Here is a 17,848-nt window from a genome sequence, read left to right as displayed (position 1 = left end):
TTTGCTGCGTTTCCTCCGTTTTTTCCGCAAATGGCGGAAAAGTGGAGGATTCTTGCGGGAGAATTCCACCGCAATTCCTGCGTTTGAAAAAGAAATGCAGGAATTGCGGTGGAGTTCTCCCGCAAGATTCCTCCACTATTCCGCTATTTGAAACGAAAACGGCGGAATCGCAGGAAAATGTCCTGCAAATCTTCCGTCCAGGTACAATCGGCATCTCCGCCACTCAGGAAGAGGGATTTGATCTTAAGGATTCGTGGTAGAAATTTTGCAGGACACTTTTGCTGCGTTTCCTCCGTTTTTTCCGCAAATGGCGGAAAAGTGGAGGATTCTTGCGGGAGAATTCCACCGCAATTCCTGCGTTTGAAAAAGAAACGCAGGAATTGCGGTGGAATTCTCCCGCAAGATTCCTCCACTATTCCGCTATTTGAAACGAAAACGGCGGAATCGCAGGAAAATGTCCTGCAAATCTTCCGTCCAGGTACAATCGGCATCTCCGCCACTCAGGAAGAGGGATTTGATCTTAAGGATTCGTGGTAGAAATTTTGCAGGACACTTTTGCTGCGTTTCCTCCGTTTTTTCCGCAAATGGCGGAAAAGTGGAGGATTCTTGCAAGACGCTTCCGCCATATTTCCACTATTCAAGTGGGGGGAATTTGAGTTGTGGATTCTTGGTGGAATCTTGCAGAGCATTCCGCAATGACTGAACTGCCTATTTTTCGGAGATTGTCTTTCAAGATGGCAGCTGTCAAAAGTGGGTGGGGAAAAGTCACGCATTTTATCCTCAATATTGAGGAAATAAGGCTCTTGGGTGTGCATATTTGCAGTTTTTCGATGATTTCACATTGATATCCTTGAGAAGCAATGAGAATTTCGGCAAAAAAAAAAATTTTTTTTTAAGGGTTTTTCAACAATTTTTCCAAAAATTGGCATATTTCCGGTGCGGAAAGTACTTTTTCCCCCTTTCTACTCATCCTGTACCGTGGAAGCATCCTTGCACCCAGCTCTATACTATAATAAGCGTGAAAAAGGACTTATTTGCGTGCATGAATTAATGTCTTGGTGAAATTCCAAGTCCCATATTTATATTTGTTGTGAAGTTCCCCCAAATGACATCACCCGATCACTTTGTGAATCACAGCGCCACCTCGAAAAATTGGTCCGAAGCACGCCATATTCAAAGTATAGGCATATATTTTAGCGGAATTGCGGCGGAATTTCTTGCAGGATTCCTGCAGGAAAATCCGGTACAAATCCGCCATTTATGGTCCTTTTCGTCCATGCAGGAATTTCGGCGGAATTTCTTGCAGGATTCCTGCAGGAAAATCCGGTACAAATCCGCCATTTATGGTCCTTTTCGTCCATGCAGGAATTTCGGCGGAATTTCTTGCAGGATTCCTGCAGGAAAATCCGGTACAAATCCGCCATTTATGGTCCTTTTCGTCCATGCAGGAATTTCGGCGGAATTTCTTGCAGGATTCCTGCAGGAAAATCCGGTACAAATCCGCCATTTATGGTCCTTTTCGTCCATGCAGGAATTTCGGCGGAATTTCTTGCAGGATTCCTGCAGGAAAATCCGGTACAAATCCGCCATTTATGGTCCTTTTGTCCATGCAGGAATTTTGGTGGAAGTTCTCGCAAGATTCCTGCAAGAAAATCCGGCACAAATCCGGCATTTAAGGTCCTTTTGGCCATTGCTGGAATTTCAACGGATCATCTTGCGTGATTCCGGCAAGTAAATCCGGTAAAATTCCGCCATTGTCCCTGCGGAATTGAAACGCGGTTTTCCTCTATAATTCCGCCGAGAAATCCCGAGACCCAAAACCTCCGGGAATAATAATAAATAGCGGAATCATCCGGTGAAAATATTGCGGAATTCTGCGTATTATTCCGCCAAAATTTCTATCAAAATTTCCGCTATCCGTGCCGACAAACAGCGGATTTTTGGTGGAAGGTTCCGCTGCGGAAAACAGCGGAGATAGAGGAAGATCCGGCACGAATCCCGCACGATTCCTATAGGACTGTTTTTACTGGGAATATCATTTTTCTACCATGCAATCCAACACACATTTTTTCCTCTTCTTTTTTTTTCTCTACTCAATAGACGACAAACACGCAATATCAGGTCGAATTTGAGGTAAAATCCGACAAGAAAAATCCGTTTCAACCCATATAATCAAGTGTTGGGAATATTTTAAATTCCACGAAAGCAAGAGCCACAAAAAATATGACGGAATATAAACAAAACTCCAACGTCAGAAAAGATGTTTAAATTCCCTACCGAAAATGCTCCAGAATTTTTCTTGTTGTTGTTGTAAAGGTGTTGAATTTGTAGTTAAGAAAGTTGAACTATTTTATCTCCATAACAAGGAGGGATAAAAATGTTGTCTTTTGCACCTGGAAAAAATTCCCTGATAGAAATCTCTCAAGAAGTGTCCAGAAATTACCCTCTTCTTCGCAACATTTCGTGCCGAATCATGTTTTTTTTCTACATGTGTGTGATCTCTCAGCCAATTTTGATTGGTAGGAAGACGCACGAAAGATGATAGAGAAGCCACAAACAACAGTAGCTTTTGAGTCACGCATTGATGCAAAATTGTGAGATAAGCCAACATCATTTTATCTTCAAACTCCCCAAAGAGATGATGAGCAAAGTTCAAGGCTACGACCTCGAAAGAAGTGACCACAAGAGCGCAAGAAATATGGTGTGTGATGAAATTTTAGACACTTCTTCTTTTTCCACCAAAAAGAGCCTCTCCCAAACCACTAAACAAAGCCAAGAGAGGAGCATGTGTGATCAAGTTTTTGGCTACACTTTTAGAAGAAGATAAAAACACTCTCTTGGTGGACACACAGTCAAAAATGAGAAATAAGAAACGGTTTTTTAAAAACCTTCTTCTTTTTATCCATCTTTTTATCCTCTCCCCTTCTTCTTGATCTCTCTTCTTGCCACACCATGATTTCTTTTATTGTACAAATTTATTTTTCTCTTTTCTCGCATCTTATGTGTAACTTCCCATCAACTTTCCAGGAGGAGCGCGCGCAGAAGGCGAGCAAAAGAGACCCACAAGAGAAAAAAAGGGAATCAACGCATGTAATAAATTATAATACGTACAACATTGTGGTGGCTTTGCAAGTGACAAGAGGGAGTCTGTGTTAAATGGACATGAAGTGAGCAAGAAGGAAGCCATTCGATGTGTTTAAATTCTGGGCCCAACAAAGACTTTGACTCCCAGAGCGCGAGAAGAAGCCAATGATTCACAAGATTTAGTGGGCAAAAAATAAGAGCTGTGTGATCACACGATTGTACTAATTTAGATCTTTTTGTGCTGCGCGTTCGTTTTTTTTTTTCGCCCTCTTCAAATGTGGACAACTATACTCTATCGAGACAATTATCTTTGCCTGATCTTTTCCACACTCTTTTGCCAATCATTTCACACACAGTGTAAGAAAAAAGCACAGACTTAAGACGATAAACATGGAAAATTTTCTGCTCAAGTCTTCTTAAATTCCTTGAGATCAGTATCAAATTTCTCCGAAAAGGTCTTCTTTGTGTTCTTTTCGTTCTCTCTCTCTCTCTCCCTCTCTTGCTCACTTTAATAGATTGATATTTAGAAAATTAACCCTTTAATTATCAGCATTCTAATAGATTATTGTAGAGATAAAAGAGCTTCACACTCACCACAGTCTCGTGATTTGTGTCTCCATTCAGTTTAAGTGGCTGATCGACCTCTTCGATTTTGCCCACTTTTCCACTTCCTTCCTGGATGGCATCTTTTGACTGCTCTGTCGTAATGTCCATAGATCGCTTACTCTGTGCTTTCCCCATCTCTCGTCACTGTTTCTGTCGTCAACCTAATTGGCCAGAAAAAAGAGAAAAAATAAATGTTTTGTCAAATTACCCCTTTAGCATAAACAATATAACACACACATGACAATTATATTTACGTTTTCTAGATCACAACTTTTGTACGAAAAAAACAACACAACCCAAAGAGAGTCACTTAAAGTCTGGGAGAATTGTTTGCAAAAAAGTAGTCCAACGTCAATCAGTGATGCATGATTCCTTCCCAGCAATTGTGCAATAATATAATACAATTTTAATGTTTCTCAAATTCTTCTGGAATTTCCCTCTTTTTTCACTTCTTCTACACGCACTGACATAAATACCACGATCTTTCTCTGTCCAGAAAATTTTTCCCATATGCTTCACAACTCTCGCCTGAGAAGAAATAAACCAAGGAGAAAAAAATCGTGACTTCATTGACATTTAAAAGACACAAAAGAAATCTTCCTTGTTTGTCGACAAATCGTCCAGATTACATGGACATTTTAACACTTTTAAAACAACTCACAATGTTCATCAATCCATTCTGTAATGCACACAATAACACTTGAGAAGAGAGATTTGTTCTATTTGGTGAGCATGAACAAAAATCACCCATTTGTTGAATATTTAGTGTGTTTTTTTTGTCTCTCTGTTTTCTTCTCCCAAAGGCTCTCGCTTGAAAACATTGAAATTCAATATTAAACAGTCACCGAGAGTCTTTCAATCCTCAACTGAGAGTGTCTCTATTTTTCCTACCCATAAAAGACCAGCGACAATGTGTTAAATTACACATTTTCATCATTGAATATATTACTTCACGTTTCATTCCTTTCAAGTCCAAACTCTCTGTCTATCTCTCATCATCAATTCACTCCCCAAAAGAAACACAGACAAAAAAAACCGAATGTCAAGTTCAAATTTCGCATTTACACTCCTCAAATTCCTCGGCAATTTGCGCAAAGAGTCTAAGAAGCAGTGAAAAAAAAACATAGGAAATGGAAATTCTAGAAGGGACACAAAAGAGACACACAAGAATGAGTTCAGTTCTCTAATGATTCTTCGTTGTTAACTTTATTGCACACGCAGAACAATCTCTCTTTCTCTCCCCTTCAAAACCTTGGTGTGTTGATCACAACACATCCAAGACAAGAATAGAACCCTCAAGTTCACGTCTTTTTTTCACTCTCCTCGACCCAGTCCAAAAACGTCCAACAATAGCCAGCCAGAGAGCCCCAAAGAGATCCATCTGTGTGTATTTTAACACACTCTGCCGAAGGTAGAATTATATTGTGGCTTTTGCGCTGAGCCGCAACTTGAGTGACGAAAGAAAATTTTCATAGCGGAAGTCAAGACCAATGACTTTTGCACCAGCCACACAAAGTGTGTATTTGCTGTTGTAACGGATAGTAATCGTCTTTTTTTTCTTCTTGTACCTCTTCTTCAAACCTTCCTGAAATTCTATATATCAAAAAAATATCAAACACATGAAGAGTTTCTCCGCTGATTTGAGGTGGTGAAAGGCAACAGAACTTTATAGATTGAACAAGATTTTCAGCCAATTGATCCGCAAGTTTGACAGGAAACATGAGAATAGAATTATAGTGTGACGTAAATCCGCATAGGAAACTTCTTGTCGTCCATCGATATTACTGTGAAATTGATTATTTAAAAATCTTATGGTAATTAGACATTGTTCTCGAGCTCCAAACCAAAAGGAAATGATAAATCTCGAAGAACACTATAGTGAACAGAAATACAGTGTAATTAATCAGAAAGAAAGAGAAGAAAACCCGTCAATAGATTATATATTAAATTATGATAAATACTTTTAACAGGAAAATACTCTTTTGTATATCTCAAATTGAGTTTCATATTCATTAATTCTCTCTCTCTCTCTCTCTCTCTCTCTCTCTCTCTCTCTCTCTCTTGACTGTCTATTAAATTATTGCGGCGCAAACACTCTCCAAAAAAGATCATCTCACACTCTCCTTTCAAACATCGTCGTGATCTGCCCTCGAAATATCCACCGATGAATCACAAATTTGATCATTAACTTAATTATATAGGTAGCTTTCTTAATGATCACGAAAATTCTTGTAGTCATTAATTGGAGAAATCTCACTCCGCATAGCGAAATCTATGCATAAAAATCTCTTCGTCCAGACGCAAGAGATGAAAGTCATTCGTGGTTCTTGAACTTGTTTGAGCAGAAATCGAATGATAGAGAGAGAAAGAGACTCTCAGCCGCGAACACGAGCAACAAGAGATCAAAATATCTTCCATTGGTGAACAGATAAATAAATATTAAATGCATTCGACGTGATAGAATTTCAAATAAAACGGAAAAAGCAGCCAAGTAAAATCCACACACTCTCACAACATGTTTTTCAACATCTCTTCCACCCTTTCCATCAATAGTAATAATTATAAATAATAAATTGTATATGCAAATGATACTTGAAATAGATTTGCAATCGATGGAAATAGAAAATACGCGCGCTCAACAAAAATTCCATTGGCATTCAATTGGTGGCACTTAATTAGTGGAAAGCCCCATTTGAGATGATTAGCATGAAATTCAATGTCTTCTTTATCAATTGGAATGCGCGTCTCTCTTTTTCTCTTTCTTTCTCTCTCGCCTCTCTTTTTTTTTTGGTGCTGTTAAACGAAAATGGATCTGGAACAATAAATTCATCGTGGAAATAAATAAGAAGAAATATAAATAAATCAACTGACGTAAATGTTTATCATTCACAGTTAAGACTAACCATAGAGAATACAATCGTAGGGCAGCACAATCTCATGTGAGGTCTTCCTATATATGACATACACAACACAACACAACGCAAACGCAACACGGCAAATATCTCTTGAGAGTGTTTCGGCTGCTAATTATAGACGATACCGAAGGATTCAATTTGCGCTGATTAATCAAAAAAGAATCTCTATTCGAGGTTTATTTGAAAGTTGAGTATCGCATACACAACACAAATACAGAGCAAAGAAGCACAGATAGAGACTCTTTTCCTCATGCTTTTTATAGCCAAGATAGTGTGTCTTAAAGAAGATCCAACAACAAACTATCCAATAGTGCGTAGTTCTCATTCAAATATTCGCCCATATTATTTAGATTAACTCATGAGGAAAAATCTCAGCAGAAAGTTATTATTATTATTGAATTCCATTCGCTGATAAGACTCACTTTTCAACCAATTATAACAGTGTTATTTTGCCACAAGGAATGTTGGGTGATTTTGCGATATTTCGCTATTTATAGTTCACAGAAATAAGAGAAAAAAAACCCAGCATAATCACGCTTGAAAAATTTTCCTAAATCAACTCTAAAACTCTCCTCTGTTTCTATTCCACACGCAGAAAACAACAACCTGACAAATCAGAATGTAAAGATAGAACTTCTCAATTCGTTTTAACTATTTCTCATGTTAACATTCCAAGAATTTCACAAGATAAATTCACACAAGGTATTGTGATCGAGACACGATTGATTTTCAATTCCAATACATTTTGCACACACCGGCGAGATAATAAAATAAACACGCGGTGACGGCAGAAAAAAAAGGAAGAATATCAATAATAAAGTGCCTCCCCACGATTGACTCTCTTTTTCACATGAGGTAAATTGCAAATTGATTGAATTGAGAGGATAAATATACGTATTAGTCTTGGCTATACAGTAAGGAGTTGAAAAAGATGAAGTGGGGAGAGTTGAAATATACTTTAAGGAGAAGCAACAGCAGCAGCAGAAAAAAAAACTTATCAACACACAGTGTTACTTTGCGGTTAATGACAACAACTCGGCGTTGAGGAATCAAGGTCTTCACCATAGACGGTCACTTAGCAGTCATCGGACAGATTATGTACGTGCCATAAATTCTTATTGATACCATATATTGAATATAATAATTATTCCTCTGTGTCATGTGAAAAGTCCACACGAAGAGAGAGAGACAGACTCTCCGAAAGAGAAACATTCCACAGTGAGAACGCGCGCGTTAAACCAATCAATCATAACAATTAGTTTCTACATCACTCATTCTCAGCAGAAAATCCCACCCCAAAAGAATTGACCACGAAAGATGTGTCATGATGCCTCAAACTCAAACGATGAATTGAAACACATCATAATTCATCATTTCGCTCACCCAATCTTCAATCTCATTTGGCAGAAAACCATCAGAGGAAAAGAGAGGGAACAAGCCTCACTTTGTCACTCAAACTGTGTGTTTGTGTGGTTCTCGCGAGTCAATTGGCATTTCTCAACCCTCCACTTTCCTCCTCTCATCGCTCAAACCATCACATTTCCCACAAGTAATTTCAAATTGTCGTCTCTAAAAATAATGGATGCGCTTTAGAAAACTATCCGCGCGCCACACAAACGATTAAAAGACTAGACAATTAAGCAACACATTAAAAGTGAAAGTTCTCACTGAGATGCGAAAAACACACAACAATTACTTGCCAATTCTCGCATAGTGTTAAAGTCTCGTCAGGAAAAACTGCGAGAGCATTTAGTGAACTTGCATTTAGCAGAAACAGAGGCAAAACATTGTGACAAAGAGAGTGAATGCACAATGTTAAATTGAAATGAAATCTCTTTCTCTCATTCTCATCATATGACACACATTAATTGCAATTAAGCTACATTTCCCGAAAAACCACACAAAAAGAAATCACAATGAAGTGCGCGCCGGCGTCCATTTACCAAATTCACAATTTTCTCATAAAAATTTCACTACACTTTCCATCCAGCATTGTGTGATTTCCCGGCCAAGAGAGCAACATGCGGAATTATCACCAGCATATTGTGTTTTTTTTTCAACCTCTCGCGCCCCACGAGAGATGGAATTTTGCATAAATATCAACTGTACTTGGGCATAAAACTATCAAGGCAGATGGTTAATAAAATACAACATTTTACGCCTAAGCCAAGTCAGTGAGGAAGAGGAAAATTGCAACACCAATAGTGAATTAAATGCAACTCTATTTGCAATATCACCGACCATTTTATTGATCCATTAAGTAGAATTTTATTCTATACTTGAGAATATTCTTCATGCGCACCACTAAATACAACCTCAACTGCGTAAAAGTAGTCATGATTGAGAAGGTAAAGAGATCTTTTATATTGAGACACTCGTGGGCTGGAGAGTCGCCGACTGTGCGCGGTGAAACATAATTGAAGGAATCTTGCAAGAAGGACAAGACCAACATCGACACCAAGGAGACTCACGAAAGGCGGAGAAGAGATTCAAGTGGAGACAAAATATATTAATTTATCGAGCCCACATTCATAAAACAGCATGGTTTATGCACACACCAAAGAGGATTGTCACAAATGTTAATCATCATTAATAACCCTTTAACTATCGAAAACCCAAAAGAGATTCTTTAAATCCAATTCTTCCACAAAAAAAACACTTATTGATTAAGCAACTGATTATAATCACATTCAGCTCAATTTTCACTCTTTCTCTTTCTCTTCCTCTTGAAAAAAAAGTGAGAAAAAGCGTCATTTTTCATTTCATTATAAACCCCAGTGAAACATCAACTAATAAGAAAATGAAAAGTGACGAAGTTTATCATTGAATTCTGAGAGAATGAGCGTCGAAGAAACTTTATGGATTAATTATGCATTTTCTCACACAACAAACTTCGTCATGACGACGCGCATTTGTCTCTCTTCTTCTGCAAGAGGGAAAAGTTAGAAAAGACGAGAAATTCCACTTCTTAGAGACACTCTTCCTCTCTCACGTGTGTGCATCTTAATGCCCTCCAAATGTCGCCTTCTTGCCAGTCGATGGCCTTGCTATTGGCTCACTTAATCATCAACAAAACCCTCTTCTGCCTTTCCTTCTGCAACCCATTATTCATCCACATATTTACGTCCCGCCAACAGGAGTCGCGCGCACAACCTTCAAGCAATCGACAGAATGTGAAGAGGCTGCGCAATTCACTTTATAGTAAAAGTGCGAAAAGTAATCCTCACATGTTTAACATTTGCAGCGTGTGGCAAAACAATTAATAATTTTCTGCAACACAAATTCTGCAAATACACAAAACTTGTACACGTTATTCGGCTGTTATTTGGCCTAATAATGCGTGAAAGACAGAAAGAAAGAAAAATCATCACGAGAGAAAGAATTTAATGTGAAAATTGGCACATGTCTTTCGCACAACCAACTCTCTGTTACGAGATTATTATTGAGCGCAGAGCAGTGTTTGTGTGCGTCTTTAAATGGTCATTTTTCAATCATTCAACTCTGCACACAAAAGGTGTGCAGCCAAACACCTGTAAGGCGCTAATATATAATCTCAGAACATCTCTCAACTCCTTTGCACCTGTGCCAAAAAGAATTTTGCGACAGAGTGCAGAGAAACTTGCAGCGAACTTAAATAAACAACCCCAAGAACACTTCTCACAGTCACAAAACGACATGTCATTGTCAAATTCAATGGCAATAATTTATCAAGCCAGTAATCACGGCAATTAATAGAAATGTTAGACTATAAGATAATTTGTGCAATAATTACTGTCTTTCACACTTTACAGAAGAAAAATTCACACAAGTAATTAAATTAGCAGCGACACGCGACACACAATTGGACGGATTCTCTCTATTTGATGAAAATAAAATTCAACACAAATGACTTGAGGCAAATTATAAAACTAATTGATATACACACAACAACCATAAGAGAGCGCGAGAGAAAGAAAAAAGAATCGGAGGAATGGCGCGCGCATGCAGTAAAAAGAGGAAATAATTAATCAATTTACAATTCTAATTTATCTGCAAGTATATATCTTTCAACGACGACGCGTTTTCCAACCACACACCACTCAAAGAGAGTGAGAGAGAGAGACCCTTTGGGCTCACGAAGGCGCAGTCAAGTGAAGAGATTCAACCAACACTCTTCCTTTCCTTCACATTTTGTAGATTCACCAAAGTACAAATCATCCCTGAAATTCATTTGAAATTATTCTCACGTACAAAATACTTGATAATGCTTCTCTCACTCCTTCTATTCCCTCCTTTTTACACGCGCATTTTATGTTCATATAATACCAAATAATGCTACTTCAACTTTAGTTTCCACCGCATATATCATATAATCTCCCTCGTTTTTCCCTCTCTTCACAATATCACACAACAGAACAACCCATTCGAAACTTTTGCCTCTCGCTTGCTTCTTGCGGTGATATATTTCCACCAAATTTACTCTCTGAATCTCTGAAAAATTTAAAGAAGCTAAAGTGTGCAGGAAAAAAGCATGTCAAGCCTCTGTGTGTGGCAAACACAGAATGGCCCAACTCAGATGTCAAATAACTCTTTCAATCAAGGCCTTGCAATGAGACTCTTGTCTAATGCAATTTTTTTTAGGGTATTCTTATACAATTAGACCCTCAAATCCTATCCTGATCGCTAAAATAAACAACTAGAGAATATTAAGCTATTAAATGCGAGAAATAACTTCAAAGTGATCTCAAAGAGTTAAAATTGATATCAAAATTGCAACTTAAAAATCTTTGATTCAAAACTTACTTCCTTGAATCAAAATCAAGTAGATTCTCTTTCCAGGATCACGAATTTTTCGCAGAGAAATAAAAATTCTTGTGCTTAAAAGTATTTAGAGGTAATCAATAAATATTTTCAGGTGTTTATTCTTCTCTAAGAGACTACAAAACCATAAAAAAAAACTGAGATAAATCACAGACAGCATTCAGATTGATCATCTGAATTGACTCATGCTGTGAATTCTTCGATAGAATAACTAATTTCAGGTATTTCGTGTGTCTTTTTCACACGTTCCGCGTATCATCGAAGAAAGCGAAAAAGAACCACTTTTTTTAATGCATTCTAACAGACCATCGGCAAAGCCAATGAAATAGAGAATTCTGTGAAATTGTTCTTCACACACACACAGAATAAAGATAAGAAACAATATTCTCAACTCTTTTGCCCAACCATAAACACCTCGTACAAATCACAATTGAAGAATTTATGGATCCAAATCACGCACATTTCATCCCAAGAGCCACATTGATGGTGAAATATGGTAAAAATATTGTATAGAAAATATCATAAATATTGCATAGAAGGCAATCAGACGAAGAGAGAGGGAGAGAGAAAAAGAATGAAGACACAAAATATATGAGGAGAATATTTTGAGAGAGAGAGAGAAACGGGCAAAAAGACAAGTGAAGACTCAATGGTGAAATAAATGCATTGAATAATAACATTTTACACATCCGCTTCTTCATTGCCAATTGAAAGACAGCCCATTAGGTTTCCTTCATTGCCCAAGAATGTATTCTGTTTCCGGGTGGAGGAAATTCTTCAATTTTTCTCCCCCCCCACAATCGCCCGCCCAACTATAATATTATTTATCACACAAGTGTTGGCATTTGTGATAATGTTAATGCCGCCAACATAAAACTTTGACTTCTTTTCCTCTCACACTCTCGCTTCTGATGAACTTCTGTACCCTCTCTTGTCCAATAAGTCACAAGAGAGAACGCATTTTGAAACACATCCACAACATAATGTTTAATTCATCGTACAACATTGTGCTTTTTACCCATTTTCCCGCGACGACGCGTCTACAATCTAACGAAAAAATTACATTTGTATGCCACTTTTTTCTCTTTTTTTTTGGTCTCAACAATAGACTGAAAACCTTAATCGTAATGGAATATTGTGACAGGAAGTGTCTCTTAGATATGAATGGACAGATAGGAGTGACATTTATAAACAATTTCTCCATCATATCTCAATTGTTAACGTAAACTTCCATATCCACACGTTGAAAAAATGCACAGTGTGAGAAGTTATTGGGGGATTATATTTCTGCTGACACACCTTAAAATAAAGGGAAGAAGTGGAGGAAAAAATACGAAAATCCTCTCTAGTGTGTGATAAATTTGTGAGGAGTGCTTGAAGAGTCTCTCTCTCTCACCATTCATTTCAATAAGAATGCAAATATTACGCACTATCTTGGAAAATATTATATGCTCACTTCAGAGAAAATTGCCCCCCAATATTCGTAAATCGTTATCTTTCACACAGGCTGAAGAATAGTCATAAAATTACAATAGCACAAGCCCCAAACCATACTCTGCATTATTCCCATCGAATTATACCTCCAGTTTTGTCGCAAGGCAGCAAGAGAAGGGAAAGAAAGAAAAAGTACTGAGAAAGGGAAGAAATTGTTAAACGCACAGCAGGATTCGGAAAACATGTCAAGTGACACATTTTGCCAACATTTTCTTCTCTCTCTATTTTATATAACTTCTAGTGCGTCAGAACACCCTCTGATGCTCACATATCCGATACTAAAACGCCAAGGATGATGATGATGACATGTCGTACAGCGGGAGGATAGGCAAAGGGTATTTGAAGAGGACGGAAGGAGAAGAAAGAAAAAAAACGACTTCGACATGAAAATTTCTGTGCTACAGCATTTTATTCCACAAGTATTCACAGCGCGCGATGCGTTGGGGGGTTGACATTAGCCATATGTTTCTCATTCACCACAGAAAAAGACCCATAAAAGAGAGAGCCAAGGGGTTCCATCCACTCGCATCCATCTCTCGACTTCCCAAACGAGAGTCACAACGAGTGGCTTGATGTCATTTGATAAATGACAGATAGTTCCATTAATTAAAGCTCATGATAAATATTCCCTTATGCAATTATCGTTTGTCTTCTCATTGCTAAGCACTATTTAATTACTCTGAGAATGTATAGCACTGCGATAGGGGTGCATTATTACTCAAATTATGTCATTCCGATAAGGGCAAATGCATTTGATATTGAGACCTTAGCCTCGAATAAAATACCTTCAAAATTCAGACAGACATATTGATAGATAAAGCAGGGAAAATAGCGTAATTTTCCACCCAAAACCCAATTTATTGTAAATTTAGGGCAGAGTTTGTGCATTCTACTTACAAATTGACACATTAAGAAACTCAAAAAAAAAAACTCTGCCTTCAACTGTATGTAAATTATGTCTAAAGAAGTGCTCTCTTTTCACCCTCGTGACAGGAGGCGAGAGTATCCTCTCCAAAGGCCACAACATGATGATACTTGAGGAGGAGGAAATATTAGGAGAAAATATGCACTTGAGATGCGTCAAATGAAGACTAATGGAGAGAGAAAAAAATAGTCTTTCACACTTCACATTTCTAAAAGTGCCCAGAAATCTCTTCACACATTCTTCACCAGTATGTGTAGAAATTCTCAATGGCATCATTTTGTGAAAGACATTAATCAATGGGGATCAAATTGATTGAGATGAGAAAAAGAGAGGAAATAAATCGTGGCGGAAGTCTATAATTTCCTCTCATTTAATGACTTATTTGTGAAGGAACATTTAAGCTCGAGAGAGAGAAACAGTCTCATTGGTTCAGCCAATTCACCATTTAATTCAATTGAAATTTTGAGGGATAAAAAAAAACAACACAACAAGAGCATATTTTTAACCACAAACATCCCAGACTCAACATCTCACGCTCATCTTTAATCACCACTGACATTGACACTGTGCCGCACAAGAGATATTCCTCCACGGCTCTCGTCTCAACGTCAGCCACGCCAGTGGAAAAAAGGAATTCCTTGAAATTACCAATAAACCTCTCTCACTCCATCGTCTGCTGCGCGTCTCACAATATGACATTAAACCACGTACTGGACAGACAAGAATATTAGTTGCCTAATAGGAGATTAAAGGCAGCCATTGAGGAAGAAAAACACTTCATATATATGTATAAGAATAAGAATATAATATCGTACCAACCGAGAGAAAGAGAATATTATGGCATTCCACTTGAACGATTTCAGCTGCGAATTATTTCAGCAATTATATTGAACTTGATCGACGCTCAAACTTGTTTACCAACATCAAGTTTTTCTCTTTTTTTTTCTTTCATCCACAAACACTTTGTCACCATCATCATCATCATCAGCATCTCTTGCTGTTGTCTGTGAATGCCAGCAGAAAAGTGATATCACAATCGAAATTTGTAGACTTCTTGGAAACATCATATTAACATATTAATCATGATATATCCTCCATTCATAAAACTCTTTTTCCTCTGAAAAACACTCACACGTTCGCTCTTCGAGACAGTAAAAAATTCAACAGACATTGGATCGAATTGTGAGTGAGTCATTTGTCAATTATGTGTGATTCGTCTGAGTGTTATTACTGCATAAATTTAACGTGAAATGTGCCTCATTCTCTCTCAACATCCACCCTCAATCGCATGCACAACACACACAAGAAAAAAACCCAAAAGAAGAAGAAGAAAACATTTATTCCACCTCCCGAGAGTGTCAAGGAGAACAAACAGAATTCCCATCGCAGTTCTATTATGTACATTCAAAGGCGTGGCTCGATGGAGCTTCTTTCTTGTCACACTCTTTTACCAATAGCACAAGTCAATTTTAATAATTGCAGACACATTATATCAAAAAGTGATGTTCTTTGTCTCTCGTTTAAAACTCTCTTTCTGTCTTTTTCGTCTCTCCAGCTTTTTGCCACTCATTTTTCTCTCTTCTTTCCACATTGAGCTGAGAGAAAACATTTGCTGATGATGCTGTATTTAAATAATTGTGCACACGCACATTGCGCATTTTGATAAAAGAACATTTTTTATACTATATCATCATCTTCTCTTTCGCCAGAACAATTACAAATGTAAATAAACTCTGTCGCCTCATTGTAGTCTCTCTTCTTTCTGTCTCTCTCGTTGTGTGCAAAATTAAAAGGAAAGAGTTTGTATTTGTTAATTCCATTGTGGAGAAATTCAGAAGATATGCACAATGCAAATTTCAGCAAGCTAAAGAAGATTCAAAGTAATGGGAAAGTCTGTCTTACATTTTATGACTAATGCGTACACCACAAATTAATTCTCTACTGACCTAGTAACTAAGCACATTTCTATCTATCTATCTCTGTACAACACTCCCAGCAAATTCTCTCCCCTTTTTTTGCGCCTCTTGCAGAAAGTCTCTCTTAACAAATATGCCGCTAAAGCCGAAGAATTTGTCATCATTGTGTGCAATCTAATCGACATTTGAGTTTACTTACATCGGAAATGATTTTTTACACCCACTTTTTCATGACAAAAGAACTCATAAAGAGCGCCTCTCTTTCTCTTTAGTAGTAACTTTTATCAATAAGTGCAGATAGACATTTTTTCTCTTCTCTTGTATCACCCCAAAAACTTGTGTCACTTTTACAGTTTTGCGCAGTAATTACTGTCGCGCCAAGAGTAAATTCTCTCTGTGTTGTTGTCTGTCTTCTTCATTTCTGTATTGCACTTTTGTGATAAGTTGAGAATGCTGTAAAAACTGCTAATTTTTCTCACACAAACATTTTTCATGTGTTGCTCACTTTATTCTCTCTGTTCTGGCTCTTCTTCTTCTTGTATTTTTTTGGAAAGTAAAAACCAGAAAGAGCGCAGCCTAATTGACACTTGCGATAAAATTACATGACTCTCCAGAAAAATATGTGAGCGCACACACAAACATCTTCAAAGGTAAAGACAGAGAGTACTTACACAATATATATAGCAAAACTTTTGTCGGTCAGCAAAGCAATTAATCCTCCAAGAGCTTTTTTCTTCACATTCAGAGCTCTCTTCTTCTTCACACCACAAATTCTCTCTCAGTGTTCGGCGTTTCGTAAGAACGAATGAGGCACTCTTTATTATTTTTCAAAAACTATATAAACTCCACAAAATTGTCCGTAGAAAAGTGTTGCAACTGATGGTTTAGAAAAAAAATATGTATAGAAATGTTTCGCTTTTTAGGGAAGAGAGGCAAAAAAAAAGTTGTTCACACCTTTTAAAAATATTACTTCTTCCCCCACTTTTTTTTTAATTACAATTCTCAACGTCTCTGTGGTTCAATGAACATTGAAAGAATAGAGCAATACAATTGTAACACCTACAATTGAGCACCACATCAAACACACAATTTATTCTCAACCACTCGCGCTCTTTTGGACTGATGGAAAAATCCGTGGGATCACATATATAAGAATAAGAAGAACCACACAAAATTTCCACCCTGCTGATCAACAAGAAAAAGAAGAAAAACACCGTTGAATCCCTTCTTTCTCCCTCTTTCTCTCGTGAGAATAAAACGCACTGTAGAAAATTCACACACCAAATTTGTACCGCACACAGAAATTGTGTCCCGTGAAATGACTTGTCTGTTCAAACTCCAGATACACAATGAAGCCTCACAGCCAACGAGTAGTAGAGCCAGCAGCACAGTTCCTCCGTTTTCTGTGCCCGCCGAAGTGGTGGAAAGTCAGCAGAGCGTCCGTCCGGTTTCCAATATTCTGCTCGCCTCTTTTATATATTATATGCGCTCTTGCCTGCTGACCAAACCATTTTCCAACTCACTCTTCTCACTCTCTCTCGCCATTTGGAGTGCTCTCCTCTCTGACCACCAAACATGAGATATTACCAGAAGATAGGAGATTGTTGTGGGCCAGCAGAGCACTCCATGGAGCTCTCTGGAGGAAGCCAACAGCCAAAGAGAGGGAGAGACAAGAAAAACAGAAGCAATTGCACAAAGCAATTATTCTTCTCGCGGCTAATATAAAAATCCCAAAGCCACGGAGGGAGAGAGAGAATTGAGGGACAGAGTAGACTAAGAAATAACATTGCGAGCAACTCAAACAAATCATCATTTTTCATTCTCGTCAAAATTGACATTTTACTCAGACTAAAAGTCTCTCTTTCTCTCCTCTTTCTCTGTTTGATAAAGGATGAAGAAGAAAAGATCGAGGGAGTGACTTGAATACATCGAGAATTCAGTGGTTTTAGGGAAATTACTTTAATCTCTTTGTGTTGCTGCACTTTCATGTAATCCTTAGAGCGAAACATCAAGTATAGAATAAGAATAGAGAGCATTCAACGGAAAGCAGACTGAAAAATCGATGCACAGGATCCAAAGGATTATTCGATAGAAAGAAATTATTCACT

At 37.8% G+C, this 17,848-nt stretch overlaps 1 long non-coding RNA gene across 2 annotated transcripts; it reads right to left on the bottom strand.

Moving 5' to 3' along the window:
• Positions 1–3,677: 3,677 nt before the first annotated feature.
• On the bottom strand, positions 3,678–17,186 carry LOC132261711 (uncharacterized). Of its 2 annotated transcripts, XR_009468438.1 has the most exons (3): positions 16,695–17,155; positions 16,412–16,616; positions 3,678–3,851 (listed from the first exon to the last, which is right to left on the bottom strand). It is a non-coding gene; the product is annotated as an uncharacterized LOC132261711 (long non-coding RNA). The 2 variants fall into 2 exon arrangements; XR_009468437.1 differs by having other exon boundaries at positions 16,412–17,186.
• Between the last annotated feature and the right edge of the window lie 662 nt (positions 17,187–17,848).

The sequence above is a fragment of the Phlebotomus argentipes genome, unplaced genomic scaffold, assembly GCF_947086385.1.
Source record: "Phlebotomus argentipes unplaced genomic scaffold, Phlebotomus argentipes genome assembly contig_46, whole genome shotgun sequence".
NCBI lineage: Eukaryota > Metazoa > Arthropoda > Insecta > Diptera > Psychodidae > Phlebotomus > Phlebotomus argentipes.
This window is presented reverse-complemented; position numbering and strand designations above follow the sequence as displayed.